Below are 13981 nucleotides of genomic sequence, written 5' to 3' on the forward strand. Positions count from 1 at the left end.
CCCTCCCGATCCTCACGCCACCCATAGAGTGTGGGAAATATGAGCTGCTGATCAGCGTCGCTGTGCTCCATTTGGGGGTGAAAGAGTAACTCGATTTAAAGAGGAAACTTTGGAGCTCAGCTTGATTCCCTTTGCTCTTAGGTTTCTGCAGCCTCCTAGACTTTAATCAGGACTGTAGAGGAAGGGAGGAGGCAGCAGCAAAAGGGGTGAGGCTGCATGCTCTGTAAATATATATTTATGAAAGTGTCAATGTTGACTCGTCCAAAACCTCCACCCTAATCCACCCTCCACCCATGGGGCTGGAGCTGCCCTGCCCCACCCTGCCGGCTGTTGCTAGTGTTCAGCACTGCTGATTATCCCTCCCTCCCTGGCTGAATTTCCCATCCCTTAGAGGCTTGTCCCTAACCCTGAGGCTTCAGCAGCCACACACCGGCTCGTTGTGCTCATGTGAGAAACACAAAGTAAAGCTGAGCTAGTGCCGGGACCTCTGCACTAAGCATCCCATTCCCTGCTCACTACAGGACGAATAATAGGAATATTTATCTGAGGATATAGAAGATTGACTTTCTGCCCCCTCTCCCTGTATCACAGTAAGTGTCTTTCTTCCAAAGTGCTGCTGTTTGTTAGTTGTAGGACCTGTAGCTCAGGAGGTTCTACTGAAGCGGGTGGTGGGTATATGGTAACAAGTGGGGGTCATTATTGGCTGGGTCTGTTGGGATGGGGGGCTGGTGTCACCTGGTGCTTATGGATGTGACCTCTTTTCATGCTGGATTAAGGAGACACATGACCTGCTGTTGGGGAGATGGAATCTGACTACTGAGTGGAGCTCAGTCTGTGCCTCTCCGGCTGGCACTAATCACCTGGCTGTCTGCGGTGGGCAGGATTCCCAGGACACACTGAAGTTGCCATCAGCTGACACGGTGCTGGGTGCACATTGGTCTCTCCATGTTTCATTCCGGAGAAATGCTATGCGGGAACAGGCTGCTTAACAAAACACTGATTGACGAGGGGCTTTAAATGAGCACACAGTGCTTGTCAGTGCCCTGGGACCCTGAGCAGCGGCAGCCACTAGCCACTGTCTCACAGACACTCATTGTGGTGCGGCCAATCTCTCGCTTACATAAAGGCCATCACTGTGTCACAGGGACACATTTTCATGGAATTTCAACCTAAAAATCAACTATTATCATGGGGCAGCCAGCGTTAATCTAAGTAATTCTCTTTTTTTTCCATTTTTTTGGGAAATTTTTTTAAATATTTTTTACTTTCTTTCCTTCGATCTACTCAATCATCATTATCATTCATCATGAATACCTACTGTTTATAGAGTATGTCGCACTGGACAAATACTGGTATATACAGTGAATATATATTCACACCTTGTTTGTACACTTTCTTTATATTAACAAATTATTAAATTATAGGGAAACAATGGATTTTTTTTTTAAATAAAAAGAAATCAGTATCAATTTCAGTAAAAATACATGAAAAGCTCATCTGAATGGCTTGTTAAACTATTCTCAGATTTAGAGAGTTGTTCAGATATAATCCTGGTGGAATAAGTTTTATGTTAGTTGATTGCACATGCCTGGTTCATAGACTGATTCAGCGGTAGGGGATACGGGGTACCCCGTTGTGCTTCATTCTGAACAGCAACAACGGGCAGGATCCTGAAGGCAGTCAGGGGATGCTGGGAGGCTCATATAAATAGAAATTCTAATGTTTAATGACCCTGTGATTTCACCCCTGAAATCAGCAATCATCTCACTATGTATCTTCATACTGTAATCCCATTCAACCCTTACTTAGATTTCGTTTGTCAGAGGATTCTGGGATTTGTAGTTCAGTAGCAGCTGGAATGATACCGGCGTGAAAAATAAATAAATAAAAAGTCAGGTTTTTTTTCCTGTGACTGCATTGCAAGCTATTTGTGTAATGTGTCATAGGGCAGATACACAACAGAGTACCTTGGAACTTTTATCAGCGATCGCTAATGTGTATATATTAACATGTACATACTGATAAGCAAAGATTAACCTGTGTGTGTTTGTGTGCACAGCTGCATGAAACATATTTATAAAAAAAACTTGACAAATGCCTATTTATTTTTCCATGTTTATAATGAGAGGGATGGGGCATATATGTCTTGATATACTGTTTAAAAGCAAATTCCATTACAGACACAAGTCGTCCCTTTATGGTTAATCCTCTCGTACCTGCCAGGAAAGCAGAGACCGTACTTCACTTCTTTTGTTTTTACCATTTGTGGAAGGTCCCACACAGAATGTGGTAGCAGTGCGGTTTCGCTCCTCTGATACTGTGCTTTGAGGCTTATGTTTGCACTTGATTTTTATCACTTGACTATCTTTCCAGTTTGGAGTTGTTGTCTATTTGATGTTGTAATAACTAAAAAAAGCAGACTTTGTCCTCACCCTGTCCTTCACTCATGTGGGCGACGCTGTGCCGGGATGAGGTGTTTGCATCAGAGCTGTCTATAAGGGGGAGAAGGGGGGTCTATCCGGGCCCTACAGTGGAGCCGCACAGTGAAGCAGAGACCTGTAAAGGGAAATTGAAACTCTAATGGCTTGTTTCATTGACATGACATGATTCTTTGGGACATTAGATACCATCATTCAAGTTATACAGTTAGTAAGAAAAAGAAATAGTCAGTGCAATTGTGACTCTCCCCTGTTGTGCCTGCCATGGCTGATTGGCCAAAAAATAAATCCAGGTTGGCTGATTTTTTTTTCACCAAGCATTCTTGGGGGTCATCAGACTGCATCGGCTTTTTTGGGAGTATTCATGAGGTATCCGTATAATCTGCCTATACTTGATTGGTCTAACAGTATCAATATGTGACCAACTACCCCACCACACACCAGTGCATTGATGGAAGCTGCTTGGGTTCAATTCCAAATATGATACAATCTACATGGAGTCTGTGTGTTCTCCATATTTCCCACAGATGCTTTGATTTACTTCCACATTACAAATTATGCTGGTATCTTAAAGGGCTTATGATGAATCTGTCCCTACTATGTGTGTGGCCATACAGGGGGAATTAGATTTTAATTTCCACTGAATGAGAGACTGAAGAGCAATCTCTGTGATGTGTGGACTACAGCTCCCAGTACACCCATGTTTACTTATTACTATACATAAGGATTAATTAGTGTAATGAAAAACTCCCAGTCTGAACCTTACAGCCAGGATGACTTGATATTAAAAGGCCAACTCCAACAGGACTTTATGTACTAGAGCAGTGATGCTTGTCATGTAACCGTCATTCTGTAGTGGCCCAAGGTATCTGTGGCATTACAGCTGAGGTGATGGGAAGTGTAGTTCAATCTAGACATACAGTGTGATACTGTTTAGCCAACACTCGGCTTGATACTGATTCAGTTGTAAGCAGCTGAAATCAAAAGGATCTGACAGATCGGGTTGTTTTCTATCATGAAAGCAACGCAATGTTTTGCTTGTAACCAGGGAAAATAAGAAATAATAGGGTCTGAGCGCTGATATCCTTGGACTGCATTGTCACTGCTGTCAGTGTTACTTCATTGTGCACTGGTGGAATGTGGCACAAGTATTTGTATATATAACAGAGTTCTCTTACAGGCAGCGTGCATAGTCGGTATGAGCATTCTCTGGTTTCCATGCACTCTGTATGTCTTTGGAGTTTGTAGGGCCCTTCTCCGGATTCCAGACACTTTGTGTTGAGTCTATAGGGCCCTTCTCTAGCTTCCATGCATTCTCTGTCTGCATACTGAGAGCTTAGAGCCCTTCCCTGGTTTCCATGAACTCCTTGTTCACATACCATGTCTGTAGGGCCCTTCTTTGGTGTCCAGGCACTTAGTGTGTTGAGTCTGTGGGCCCTTCCCTGGCTTTCATGTACTCCCTGTTCACACACCATGTCTGTAGGTCCCTTCTCTGTTTTCCAGGCACTCTGTGTGTGTGTTCCATGTCTATAGGACTCTTCTCTGGCTTCCATAAACTCTCTGTTTGCATACTAAGTGTGTAGGGCCCTTATTTGTTTTCCATGAACTTTATTAATGTTCTCTTTATCCACATACCAAGATTGTAGGGCTCTTCTCTGGCTTCCAAGCCATGCCTATGTGCAAGCTGAATCTGTATGGTCCACCTATATCTTCTAAGAACTCCTTATCTCTCATTGGCAATCTACATCACAAAACACATAAACACATAAAAAGATCCAGCCTCCATTACGACAAAAGCTGCTACACATCTCTCTTGTGTAGTTTAACTATAACTTATTAAATAAAAGTGAAGTAATCAGTAAAGGCTTATGGTGTCAACATGTCCAGCCAAGTTCTAACTGCAGAATGCAAAAACCGTGTTGCTGTCCCTTTAAAGGCCGGCACATTTAATTCTGATGATATATTGAACTGTGTGAAGCTGAAATATTTTCTAGGTTTTATGAAGCAGCATCTCAACCACCAATGCACATCCTGTTTTACCTGTCGGTCGAGAGCCTGCACCTAGTCTAATATGATAAACTATTTTTTTCTAGTTTGTTTCTTAGCTTGGGAGCACAAATATTTCAATTTTTTTTTCAACTTTAATGTTCTTTCCTGTAACCATTAAGGTCAGTGGCAGTGCTACAGTCTCTGCAATAAGCATCCATGATCAAACCACTAATCCTTTCCTATTGAGCGCAATAGTAAGTACCATTAAACCCGCATTTAACTTCTGAAAAATGCAGATCCAAAGCTACACAGGGTACTTCACTGTCTATGGGATTATTCATTATTATTATCTCTTTTTTTTAATATAGTGTTTATTCCGCAGCCCTTTACTAGTTGAAACCAAAATTCAAGGTTTGCCATAGGCCTAAATCTAGACACAGCCAACCTATGAACGATTACTGAACTACAACTTTAGGATCTTACACAAGGGCGGTTTTTCCTGCGCCCCCCTGCGTTGCACTTTCTTCCGTTCAGCCGCAGGGGAGTGCAGAAGACGCACTCAATTATTGTGAAGGGAGCTGTACTCACACAGACACATGCACGCGCCGAACGCAGGTGAAATGCAACATGCTGCGTCCCACCCACATTTGGTTCTTACATGCATCTGTGTGAGTACAGCTCCCTTCACAATAAATGAGTGCGTCTAGTCCTGCGCTCGCCTTCTGCTGAATGGAAAAAATCGCAACGCAGGGGAGCGCAAGAAAAACCAGCCCTTACTGAACTACAAATACAACTTTACTGAACTACAAATACAACTTTACTGAACTACAAATACAACTTTCAGTACAGCTTTGCCGTTAGCTTTCATGTCTTTGAAAAGAAAAGCTTTTTTATAACAAGGGGTTAACGTTTTGCGGGGCATATTAATCAGCTGCTCGCTTGTGCGGTTCATAAAAAAAACGAAATCACCTCCCAGTGCAATTGTAAATAGGGCAGGTCAAGTCTATAATGCTGTTGTTTGTATTCACACCCATTGAGCAAACACCTCCACCCGCTGCTGCTGTTGTATTTAGTGACTCCAGCTGCTCATGAATATCGGTCAGCTCAGGCTCCTCACTAAAATGTCTCTCTGTGCCTCGTCTCCAGCTCCACCAGCTGAACTCTTTCCTCTCCTTTGTTTCAAGGCTGGGGCTTGCGTCATACATTCCAAGTGGCATATGTGTGCTGTTTCCTGTTTTAGGCTGTTTTCAAATCACGGGTCCAGGCCAAAGCCCTGTCACTGCCCCAGCAACTCCCAGACCCCACCCAGAGAGTTCACACCTCCATGCACTGCTGCTTAACCCCTTCCGTGGGCCTCCTTAAACACACTGCTGAGTTTGTAGCCTCCTTCCTGCACAGAAGGAATCATTTCATCAGACATCACATATATTTATATAAAGCAGAGGCAACTCCGGGACTACAAGAACACCCGTGCTAAAGATATTTAACATTGATGTTGCTGCTTTCGGAACAAAATCAAAAACGAAATGTCCTTTTTAAAGTTGTTTTTAAATGTAATTGCTATTGAAAGAAGTACAGGTGTAGGATTACGGCAAGCCCATCTTCCATAGTATCCATTTTAATCAAATAATTCACATTTTTAAACTTATTTCCCTTTTCTCTGAGATAATAAAACTGAGCCTTGAGCCCAACTAAAATATAAGGAATCCTTATAGGATGCAAAACGATGCCATTGGGTTTTAATGTTTAAGTGATTTTTTAGTAGAAACTCCAGGTCCTGAGCATTCTGGATTACAGGTCCCATACCTGTATCTGTCTCGGTGTTTCTTTTCTCTGCATTTCTGGCCCTGACTCATGAAACAATGTAGCTGAAAGCCAGCTAGAGAAGAACAGATATATGCTACACTGTAGAGTCAGACTTGGAACCAGAGAAGAGAAAGGGATACAGAGAAATTCTGCTTTCATTAGCAATGATATTTACAAATAACTTTAAAACTCTATTACATATTTTTTCATGATTTCTTAATGAAACAGATATATTAACTGTGTCCTTAAAAAAACGCGGGGAAAAAAGGCACTGGAATTTCGGTCATTTAAAGTGGTTCATGCTACTGATGGGTACACGCATGGTTACATCTCCCAACTATGTTTAATATTATTGTACTAATATATATATATATATATATCTATCTAATTATACTATTATTTGAGTTCATGTTTTTGTCTCTTTTAAATGTTGATCCTAGAGTGAGTGTATGCACACATGGTGGGGGTAAGGAATTAATCTGTAACCTCCAATGGGGCAGGGGCTGATGTGAATAATTACATTGTTATAATATGAAGCTGCATACAGTTAAAAGATAATTATAGAAAATGAATCATAATAAAGACTAGGAGAGGGAGCCATGAGACGATAAAAATAAACTGTAGTGCTGACCGGTACAGACCACTGAAAGAGGAACAAAGAATCGCACATGCAGCTGTCTGAGAAGAAGACACATAAATACTGAACTAAGCAATAAGTAGGGTTTGGGCATGACAGCCATTATTATTTTGTTGTGATGGGGCTTTAAGCTTCACTTCCATTCGGGGCACTGGGTGGCGCTTGTATGTGTGTGGGCTCGTGGAATGTTACTTGGCTTCTGATCAGACTGGCCCTGCTGTATGTGTGTGGGATGGGGACAATAAGGAATTAGATTGTAAGCTCTACTGGGGCTGATGGGAATGATTGCATAATATGAAGTGGTTACACAGCTAAGGGATGGCTAACAGGGGTAGTTCTCTATATCAGGGGATAAATATAGACTATGCTGCTGACCAGTACAGATTGCAGAGAGTTGGGAAGAGGAACAAAGTGTTACCCGTATGGCAAACTCTTATGCGTGACTTTTAAATAGAAAGCAGTTATTCTGCCAATTTTAGCAAATAAGCTGTTCCTGATATTGTATGTTGTATTGCAGTCTGTGTTGCAGCTGAGGCAAGCACTATGTCAGCTCCAACAATTGTACATAATACATGCATGGTATAATGTGGGCACAGTACGTGCCTCATAAATAGAAGATAGAAGCAGGGTATTACTGTAACTTTACTGCTGGGTTGAAACATAGGAAATAGGAGTTGCAGTCCAGCAGCTTACGGAAGGCAGCAGGTTGAAATACGTATTTTGATGTTTTTTGGTAAAGTAAAGGATTATTTAATGTATGGTTTACATCAAACTGTTATTACTATTATGAACAAATATTTATTTAAACGCCAACACACTTTCAGCAGCACTGTACAACAAATGGGTTTATGCATTGAACATACAGAATTACATGCAATATCTGATATAAGAGGAGAAGAGGGACTGGCCCAATAGAGCTTACAATCTAGTGGCACTTGTCATGTCCAACAATTACCAGCAGTCACAGACAAGACAAGGGATTTGCAGTTACAAAATCTATGTCTTTTTTCATCTAAAAATGACCACCACCCATTAATTAACAAAAATGCACATTTTTATTTTGTGCGTGCCTCTGTATCACTGTTCACCAGCCACCCACCTCCTTATCTCCAGCTGTGGTTGAAAGTCAGGTCTCCACCAGCTTTCCCTTCCCACCCCTTCCTTTGTTTGATTACCAAACTTGCTAAATAAGCAGATATTTTGTACATCTCCCACAATTCTTTCATGACTTCCTCGTACTTCCAAAGCAGTGGGCGTTTTCTGCAGTATCTGTGGTGAGGAACCAGCTAAAGTAATCAGTGAGAGAGTCACGTTCAGGCTTTTGGGGGCAGGCCACATGTTGCTGGTGGGTCTTGGAGACTTAAACACAAATTAGGCAGCAATGAACCAGTGCAGTACTGTCCATGGTCAACTCCTAGACCCAAAGATGGACAACCTGTGGTCCTCCACAGCCAAAGTCTGTTGTGGGTTTCTGGGGGTGGTGTTATAATATCAGGTGGGCCACAGGTTTACTGTTCTTGCTCTTGCATAACCAGTAATACAGTAGCACAGTGTTCCTCGAGCAGTAACCATGGCTAGAACTAGGGGTAGGCAGCAGGGGGCATGTGCTTAGGAAGAAGATTAAACAGGGTGGTATGGTACTCTAATAGAAATACCCTGGGCCACTGAGGTTTATATGGAAGAAGTACACCAGAAATTGGCACTAGTGATGGGGGAATGTCAATGTTTTGCCGCCAGTGGCAAAATTTTGGCGCATGTCAAAATAATCGTGCACATACAAATTTTCACGCGTCAACATTTTTCAGACGCCCATTGACTTAAATGCATTTGGACAAAATAGGCGCATGTATAAAAATTTACATTTGGCTTCAATGCGTTTCTTGTTGGTCCGCGGTAAATTCACAAATTTTTTGACAAATTGAAACGGGACAAATTCTTCCATCACTAATTGGCACCCCTCAGTGTTTTATGGGAGAATGTAATAAAAGTCGCAAAGAGCAAAACAATTTGCACAAATAAGACAAAAAAATTTCATTTTGCGAATTTTAATTGTGCATTGCCCTCTTTTAAGAATTTCTTGAAGGTGTTGTATTCTTTTGGAGCAAACCTAATGACTTTTTCAGTAAGAAGTTTTATTACATTCACTGTGCACTGACGCAAACCATAAAATTCTCGAACCTTCTTCCCCTGTCGGAAGTGGTCGCTAAACAGTTTCCGGGTTCGAAAAAGCTATATTAAATTAGCGCAAAGGCATAACTTTTCGCATTGCTAATATTTTTCCATTACCGACTTTTATTACATTCCCCCATTAATGTTTATTCTGGATATAAGTAAGGCCTAGGTCTACTTGCCTTGACTGAAACGGTAACTATATTTATCATGCAAACAACTTTACAATTATTACTACTATTTTCTATTATCCTATATTTTTTTTCCTTAACCTGTAAGAATTTTCAGGCTCTTAAAAAGCCTTAACCTTGGTCTATCTGAGACTGTATAACTTATCAGCCTTCTGGAGGAAAGGTGACCGAGTAACTGAGCAGGACAGGGGGGGATTAAAAAACCCCTCCACATTTTCTCAGGAAGTGTCTCACAATCCCTGCTGCTAAGGCTCCAGATTTGTTTTCCTAACCAGGGTGAGGCTCCCAGAGAGCTGCCCCTTCACCTTCGCTGGAGGGGGACTGTGTTGCTGAGGGAGGGCAAGAGGAAGTTCTTTAGAGAAAGGGGAACAATATAGGTCTGAGAACGCTGACAGGAGCACTGCCTAAACTCTCACAGCACTTTTTTTTGTTTTGTTTGTTTGTTCGAGGCCACATGAATGGAATGTTAACCATTTCACTTGTTTGTTGTGCCTGTAAATACTATGTCAATCATTTCTACATGTCCTGCTCTTTTCCTGATGTTGCAGCCCTCAGCCACTTCTGCATCCGCACAATTTTCTTGGGGAAAACTGTAGCAACAAAAATCTGCCTATGAGAACTGTCAAGGTGGCCCATAGACGTAAAGATCCACTCGTTTGGCGATGTCTCTCCACGGATATGCCCACATTGAAGTGTGCGATATCGGGCTGATCCGATCGTGGGCCCTAGGGCACAACAATCAGATCATAATGGATCCGATATAGGCCAATGCGATTCAGTCCTAAGGGTAGAATTACATGAGCGATTTTAACTGTGATAGCATCCATTCCTAAGCGCTGAAATGAATCGCAAGCTTCATGGTGGATGCGCCGAATCTAAGTTAAGTAATAGGAATGTCGGACATTGTCGCTTCATGCATCCGACACCACACTACTGCAGACACTGAATATTGCGTCTTCATCCAACAGTCGTGACGTGACGAATGCACGCATCGACAACATTCGCCATCCCTATTACTTAACTTACACTCGGCACATCCGACATAACGCCTCGGAATGGATGCTATCGCAGGTAAAAGCGCTTGTGTAACCCCTTTTCGCCCACCCCCCTGTGCCAAAGGTTATACATCACATTTTTCTTACCAATGGTCCTGAGTCCCCTTTGCAAAGTGAAAGGGTACTGGGAATGGCAGTGCCTCCACCCAATGGGATCAGGGAATACACCTGCGGGTGGCCCCATAAGGAAAACATTCAAACACACAAAGTAATGTGTAACAAATAACTTTATGTAAAAGAAAGGGCAAAGTAAAATACATTTACATATTCATTTATAATATATATATAGCTGTAACATGTGTGGGTACTTTTCATTTTTTTACACCCACTTTTGGCTTGAAAAGGCTTGCAATGATAATGCTATTTGCTATTATATGTGTGTGGAAGCTTACATAGTGCTTGCCCTTGTCGAGAGAAGCTTGAACATTTCCGTTGATAATGATAGCAGACGCACCCACATGTAGAGGAGGCCTGGTTGGCTTTACTAGGCAATATCATTTGTACAAGTATTTCCCTAACGGATGATCTTTTTAAAAGGAGATTTTTTTTTCCTTCCGTGTAGTAAAATAATTTTATAACTGGAAAAATATGTGAGTATGACCGATAATCAAAGCACAGCATTCTAAATATGGGGCACCAAGTTCTTTGCCAAGTTGATCTTTGCCCAGAGCAGGCCTCACATACTGACAAAGTAATATTCAACAACGATCCTGATTAATATCCATGTATCATGCATTCTAGGTGGTTTATTGATAGGGCAAGTTTAAAACCCTGTATGTCAATACTATGGGGCAAATTTACTAAAGGGCGAAGTGACCATCACTAGCGAAAATTCGCCAGACATTACAATTTACTAACAGGCGTAGAGGACAATTCGCTAGCGAAAGAATACATCACTAACAAAGTTTAGTGCCCTTTCACCAGACAACTTTTCGCTCAAGCGATAGATCGTTACTCTGCAAAGTCACCAAAGCGCGAATTTTCCATTGTTACCCTTTTCTCCAGAGTCTGCTTCGCCAGATTATACCTCATGCCCTTTAGTGAATGTTTCCCTAGCGTTCGTCTGCCAAGATTTAACTTTGCATTTTGATGAGTTAGCACATGCGCTGCGAATAAATGTCTGACGAAGTGGCACGAAGTGTGGTGGAGCCTTCCAAGTCCTAAATTTGCCCTTTAGTGAATGTACCCCTATGTATAGCCCCTCATATCGGGGTATCCTCAGACCAAGTAGGTACTTTGCAGGCCAGTATAAAGATGCCTTGAAAGCAGTTCATGCATTATCATAATGCTTGAACTATATTAATACATAATTAGGCTTGGGTGACTTTGACCAGTTTCGTTACGTCAAAAATTCGCCGCAAATGTCACCAACTCCCATTAATGTCTATGGGTGTCAAAAAATTTTTGCCGCGCGTCATTTTTTTTTTGGCGCACAACGACATATAAGTCCACGGGCGTCATTTCTGTGGCGAAACAATTCGGCCATCCCTGTACATAATACCCAAAGCATTTGATTGTGAACAGAAACAGTACAGCAGGCAAGGAAGCGGTTAACTACAACATCCGCTAAGAAAGAATTCCGCTGGTTCTTAGTGAGGAATGAAAAGTGTCACTGTCCTTTTACTCCACAAGTCCCCCTGACCTCACTTTAGCTTCCCCCCCCCCCCCGCAAGCACAAAAACTGGAGTGATTTTCAAGAGAAAGCCTGAAAATTAGCCCCGACCAGCCATTATGTATACACTTCAGGTCACAGCTGCACATTCTGTGAGGTTTTCTCTTTGCTTTTTTTTTGTAGTATTTTTGCACCACTCCAAACCTTCCTTTTTCAATACACATACTAAAGAAGTACTTGGGACTATTTTCCGGTGCTGCAGCAGCAGACAAGTGAGCCCCTTGTTCCTTTATTGAGTATAGCTCTCCTTGAAGGAGGGAACCAGTCTGCATATTTTCTGCCAAGGGATCTGATATCTACTTTGTTCCTTTTCACTGCCTTCCCCCTATTTCACTCTTCCAAAACGGTAATGCAGAGGCTTGAGACAGGAAACCAGACAGCAGTCTGCTCTGATAAGGGATGCTATTGTCTAAGGGAGGGATCCTATTGCTATTTTCTCTGTACCCAGCCCTCCCTCTTCCTTAAAGCCTGTCAGGGGTAATATGCGAGCGAAGCAGAATTAGTTGGGCCTTTTCTACACTGAGATGAGAAATCCCAATTGCCATGTCGGAATATTATTCAATTTGTTAGGACTTGTCCCTATTGTCTCTTCCTAAAAGTATTTGGCTTGGTCACCAACAAGTGGATCTGTGCACGATCTGGCCACTCTTAGGCCTGAAATATCATATACAGGTATGAGACTTATTATCCAGAATGCTGGGGACCTGAGGTTTTCCGGATAATAGATGTTTCCGTAATTTGGATCTCCACACATCAAGGGTCAGATTTATTAAGGGTCACATTTTATTATGGTCAAAACTGTCAAATTGGACAAGGGAATTATCCAAACTCAATGTGGTTTTTTTTTTTTAAATTATAATTTGATTTTCCAGATTTATCTTACTCTGGCCCCTTAAGAATTTAACTATTCTCACCACCTAAAACCTGCCAAATTCATGTATCAGTCAATGGGAGAGGTCCAGGGACCAATTTGGAGATGTTTGTTGCCTTCCTGACATTCAAGTTTGGTCGAATTAGATTTGAGTCTGTAAAATTAGTCTGAGTTTAATATTTTATTTTTTTCGTAAATAACCCCCCAGTCATATTTACACATATGCTGCCATAATTGGCCTTAAAAATAGTGTTATACATAATTACAATTTGCAGTATCTGTGTAAATAACAAATAACAATACAGGTATGGGATCCAGAAACCCGTTATCCAGAAAGATCCAAATTACGGAAAAAGGCCTTCTCCCATAACCTCCATTTTATCCAAATAATCCGAGTATTAAAAAATGATTTCCTTTTTCTCTGTAATAATAAAACAGTAGCTTGTACTTGATTCAAACTAAGATATAATTAATCCTTATTGGAAGCAAAACCAGCCTATTGGGTTTATTTAATGGTTACATGATTTTCTAGTAGATTTACGGTATGAAGATACAAATTACAGAAATATCCAATATCCAGAAAACCCCAGGTCCGGAGGATTCTGGATAACAGGCCCCATACCTGTATTTCATTGCAAAATGCACATTTAGGACTTACATTACAACCTCCCTGTAGAATTTAGCAGAATTTAGAATTTAGTAAAAACAATTCTTTGTAACTAATAAATAATTTTTTATTAAATATAAATAATAAATATTTTATTTACTCTTTGCTACCAACCAAAATTAGTTAGAGATAGGCAAACAGCCCCAGGGTATTCATAACATAAAACAGAATGGCAGGTCCATTCTCAGTCATCGCAGTTTTTGATTCTAGTGTGCCATTCACAATAGTAGGCTGTTGAGTGAAGCTTGGATTTGTAGTTCATCTGCACTGGAGGGCTAAAATCCCTATAATCTCATAGAGCCGGCATTCAGTGCTGTCATAGGGCTGCCAGCTGCAGGAAGGAGGCTGAAGCCTTATAAAATCACAGGGATTTTCCTAGATTTGTACCTTTGCACCTGCCCTTATTTGCATAAAGAACAGTCGGTGTTCATGTTGACCCAACGGGTGTGAACACAATACTTATCATAACCTGCGTTCTGTTTGGTC

The 13981-nt window shown here is 41.4% G+C and overlaps 1 protein-coding gene across 2 annotated transcripts in view; it reads left to right on the forward strand.

Moving 5' to 3' along the window:
• The first annotated feature begins 430 nt into the window (after positions 1–430).
• The window catches only part of klf3.L (Kruppel-like factor 3 (basic) L homeolog), a 41641-nt gene continuing 28090 nt past the window's right edge, over positions 431–13981 (forward strand). Inside the window, exon 1 of one of the 2 annotated variants that reach the window (XM_018229094.2) lies at positions 431–590. The gene's annotated coding sequence lies outside the window, so the exon portion shown is untranslated. The remainder of the gene's footprint in view (positions 591–13981) is intronic. The other variant, XM_018229093.2, reaches the window with a different exon arrangement.

Source organism: Xenopus laevis, chromosome 1L, assembly GCF_017654675.1.
Source record: "Xenopus laevis strain J_2021 chromosome 1L, Xenopus_laevis_v10.1, whole genome shotgun sequence".
NCBI classification, from domain to species: domain Eukaryota; kingdom Metazoa; phylum Chordata; class Amphibia; order Anura; family Pipidae; genus Xenopus; species Xenopus laevis.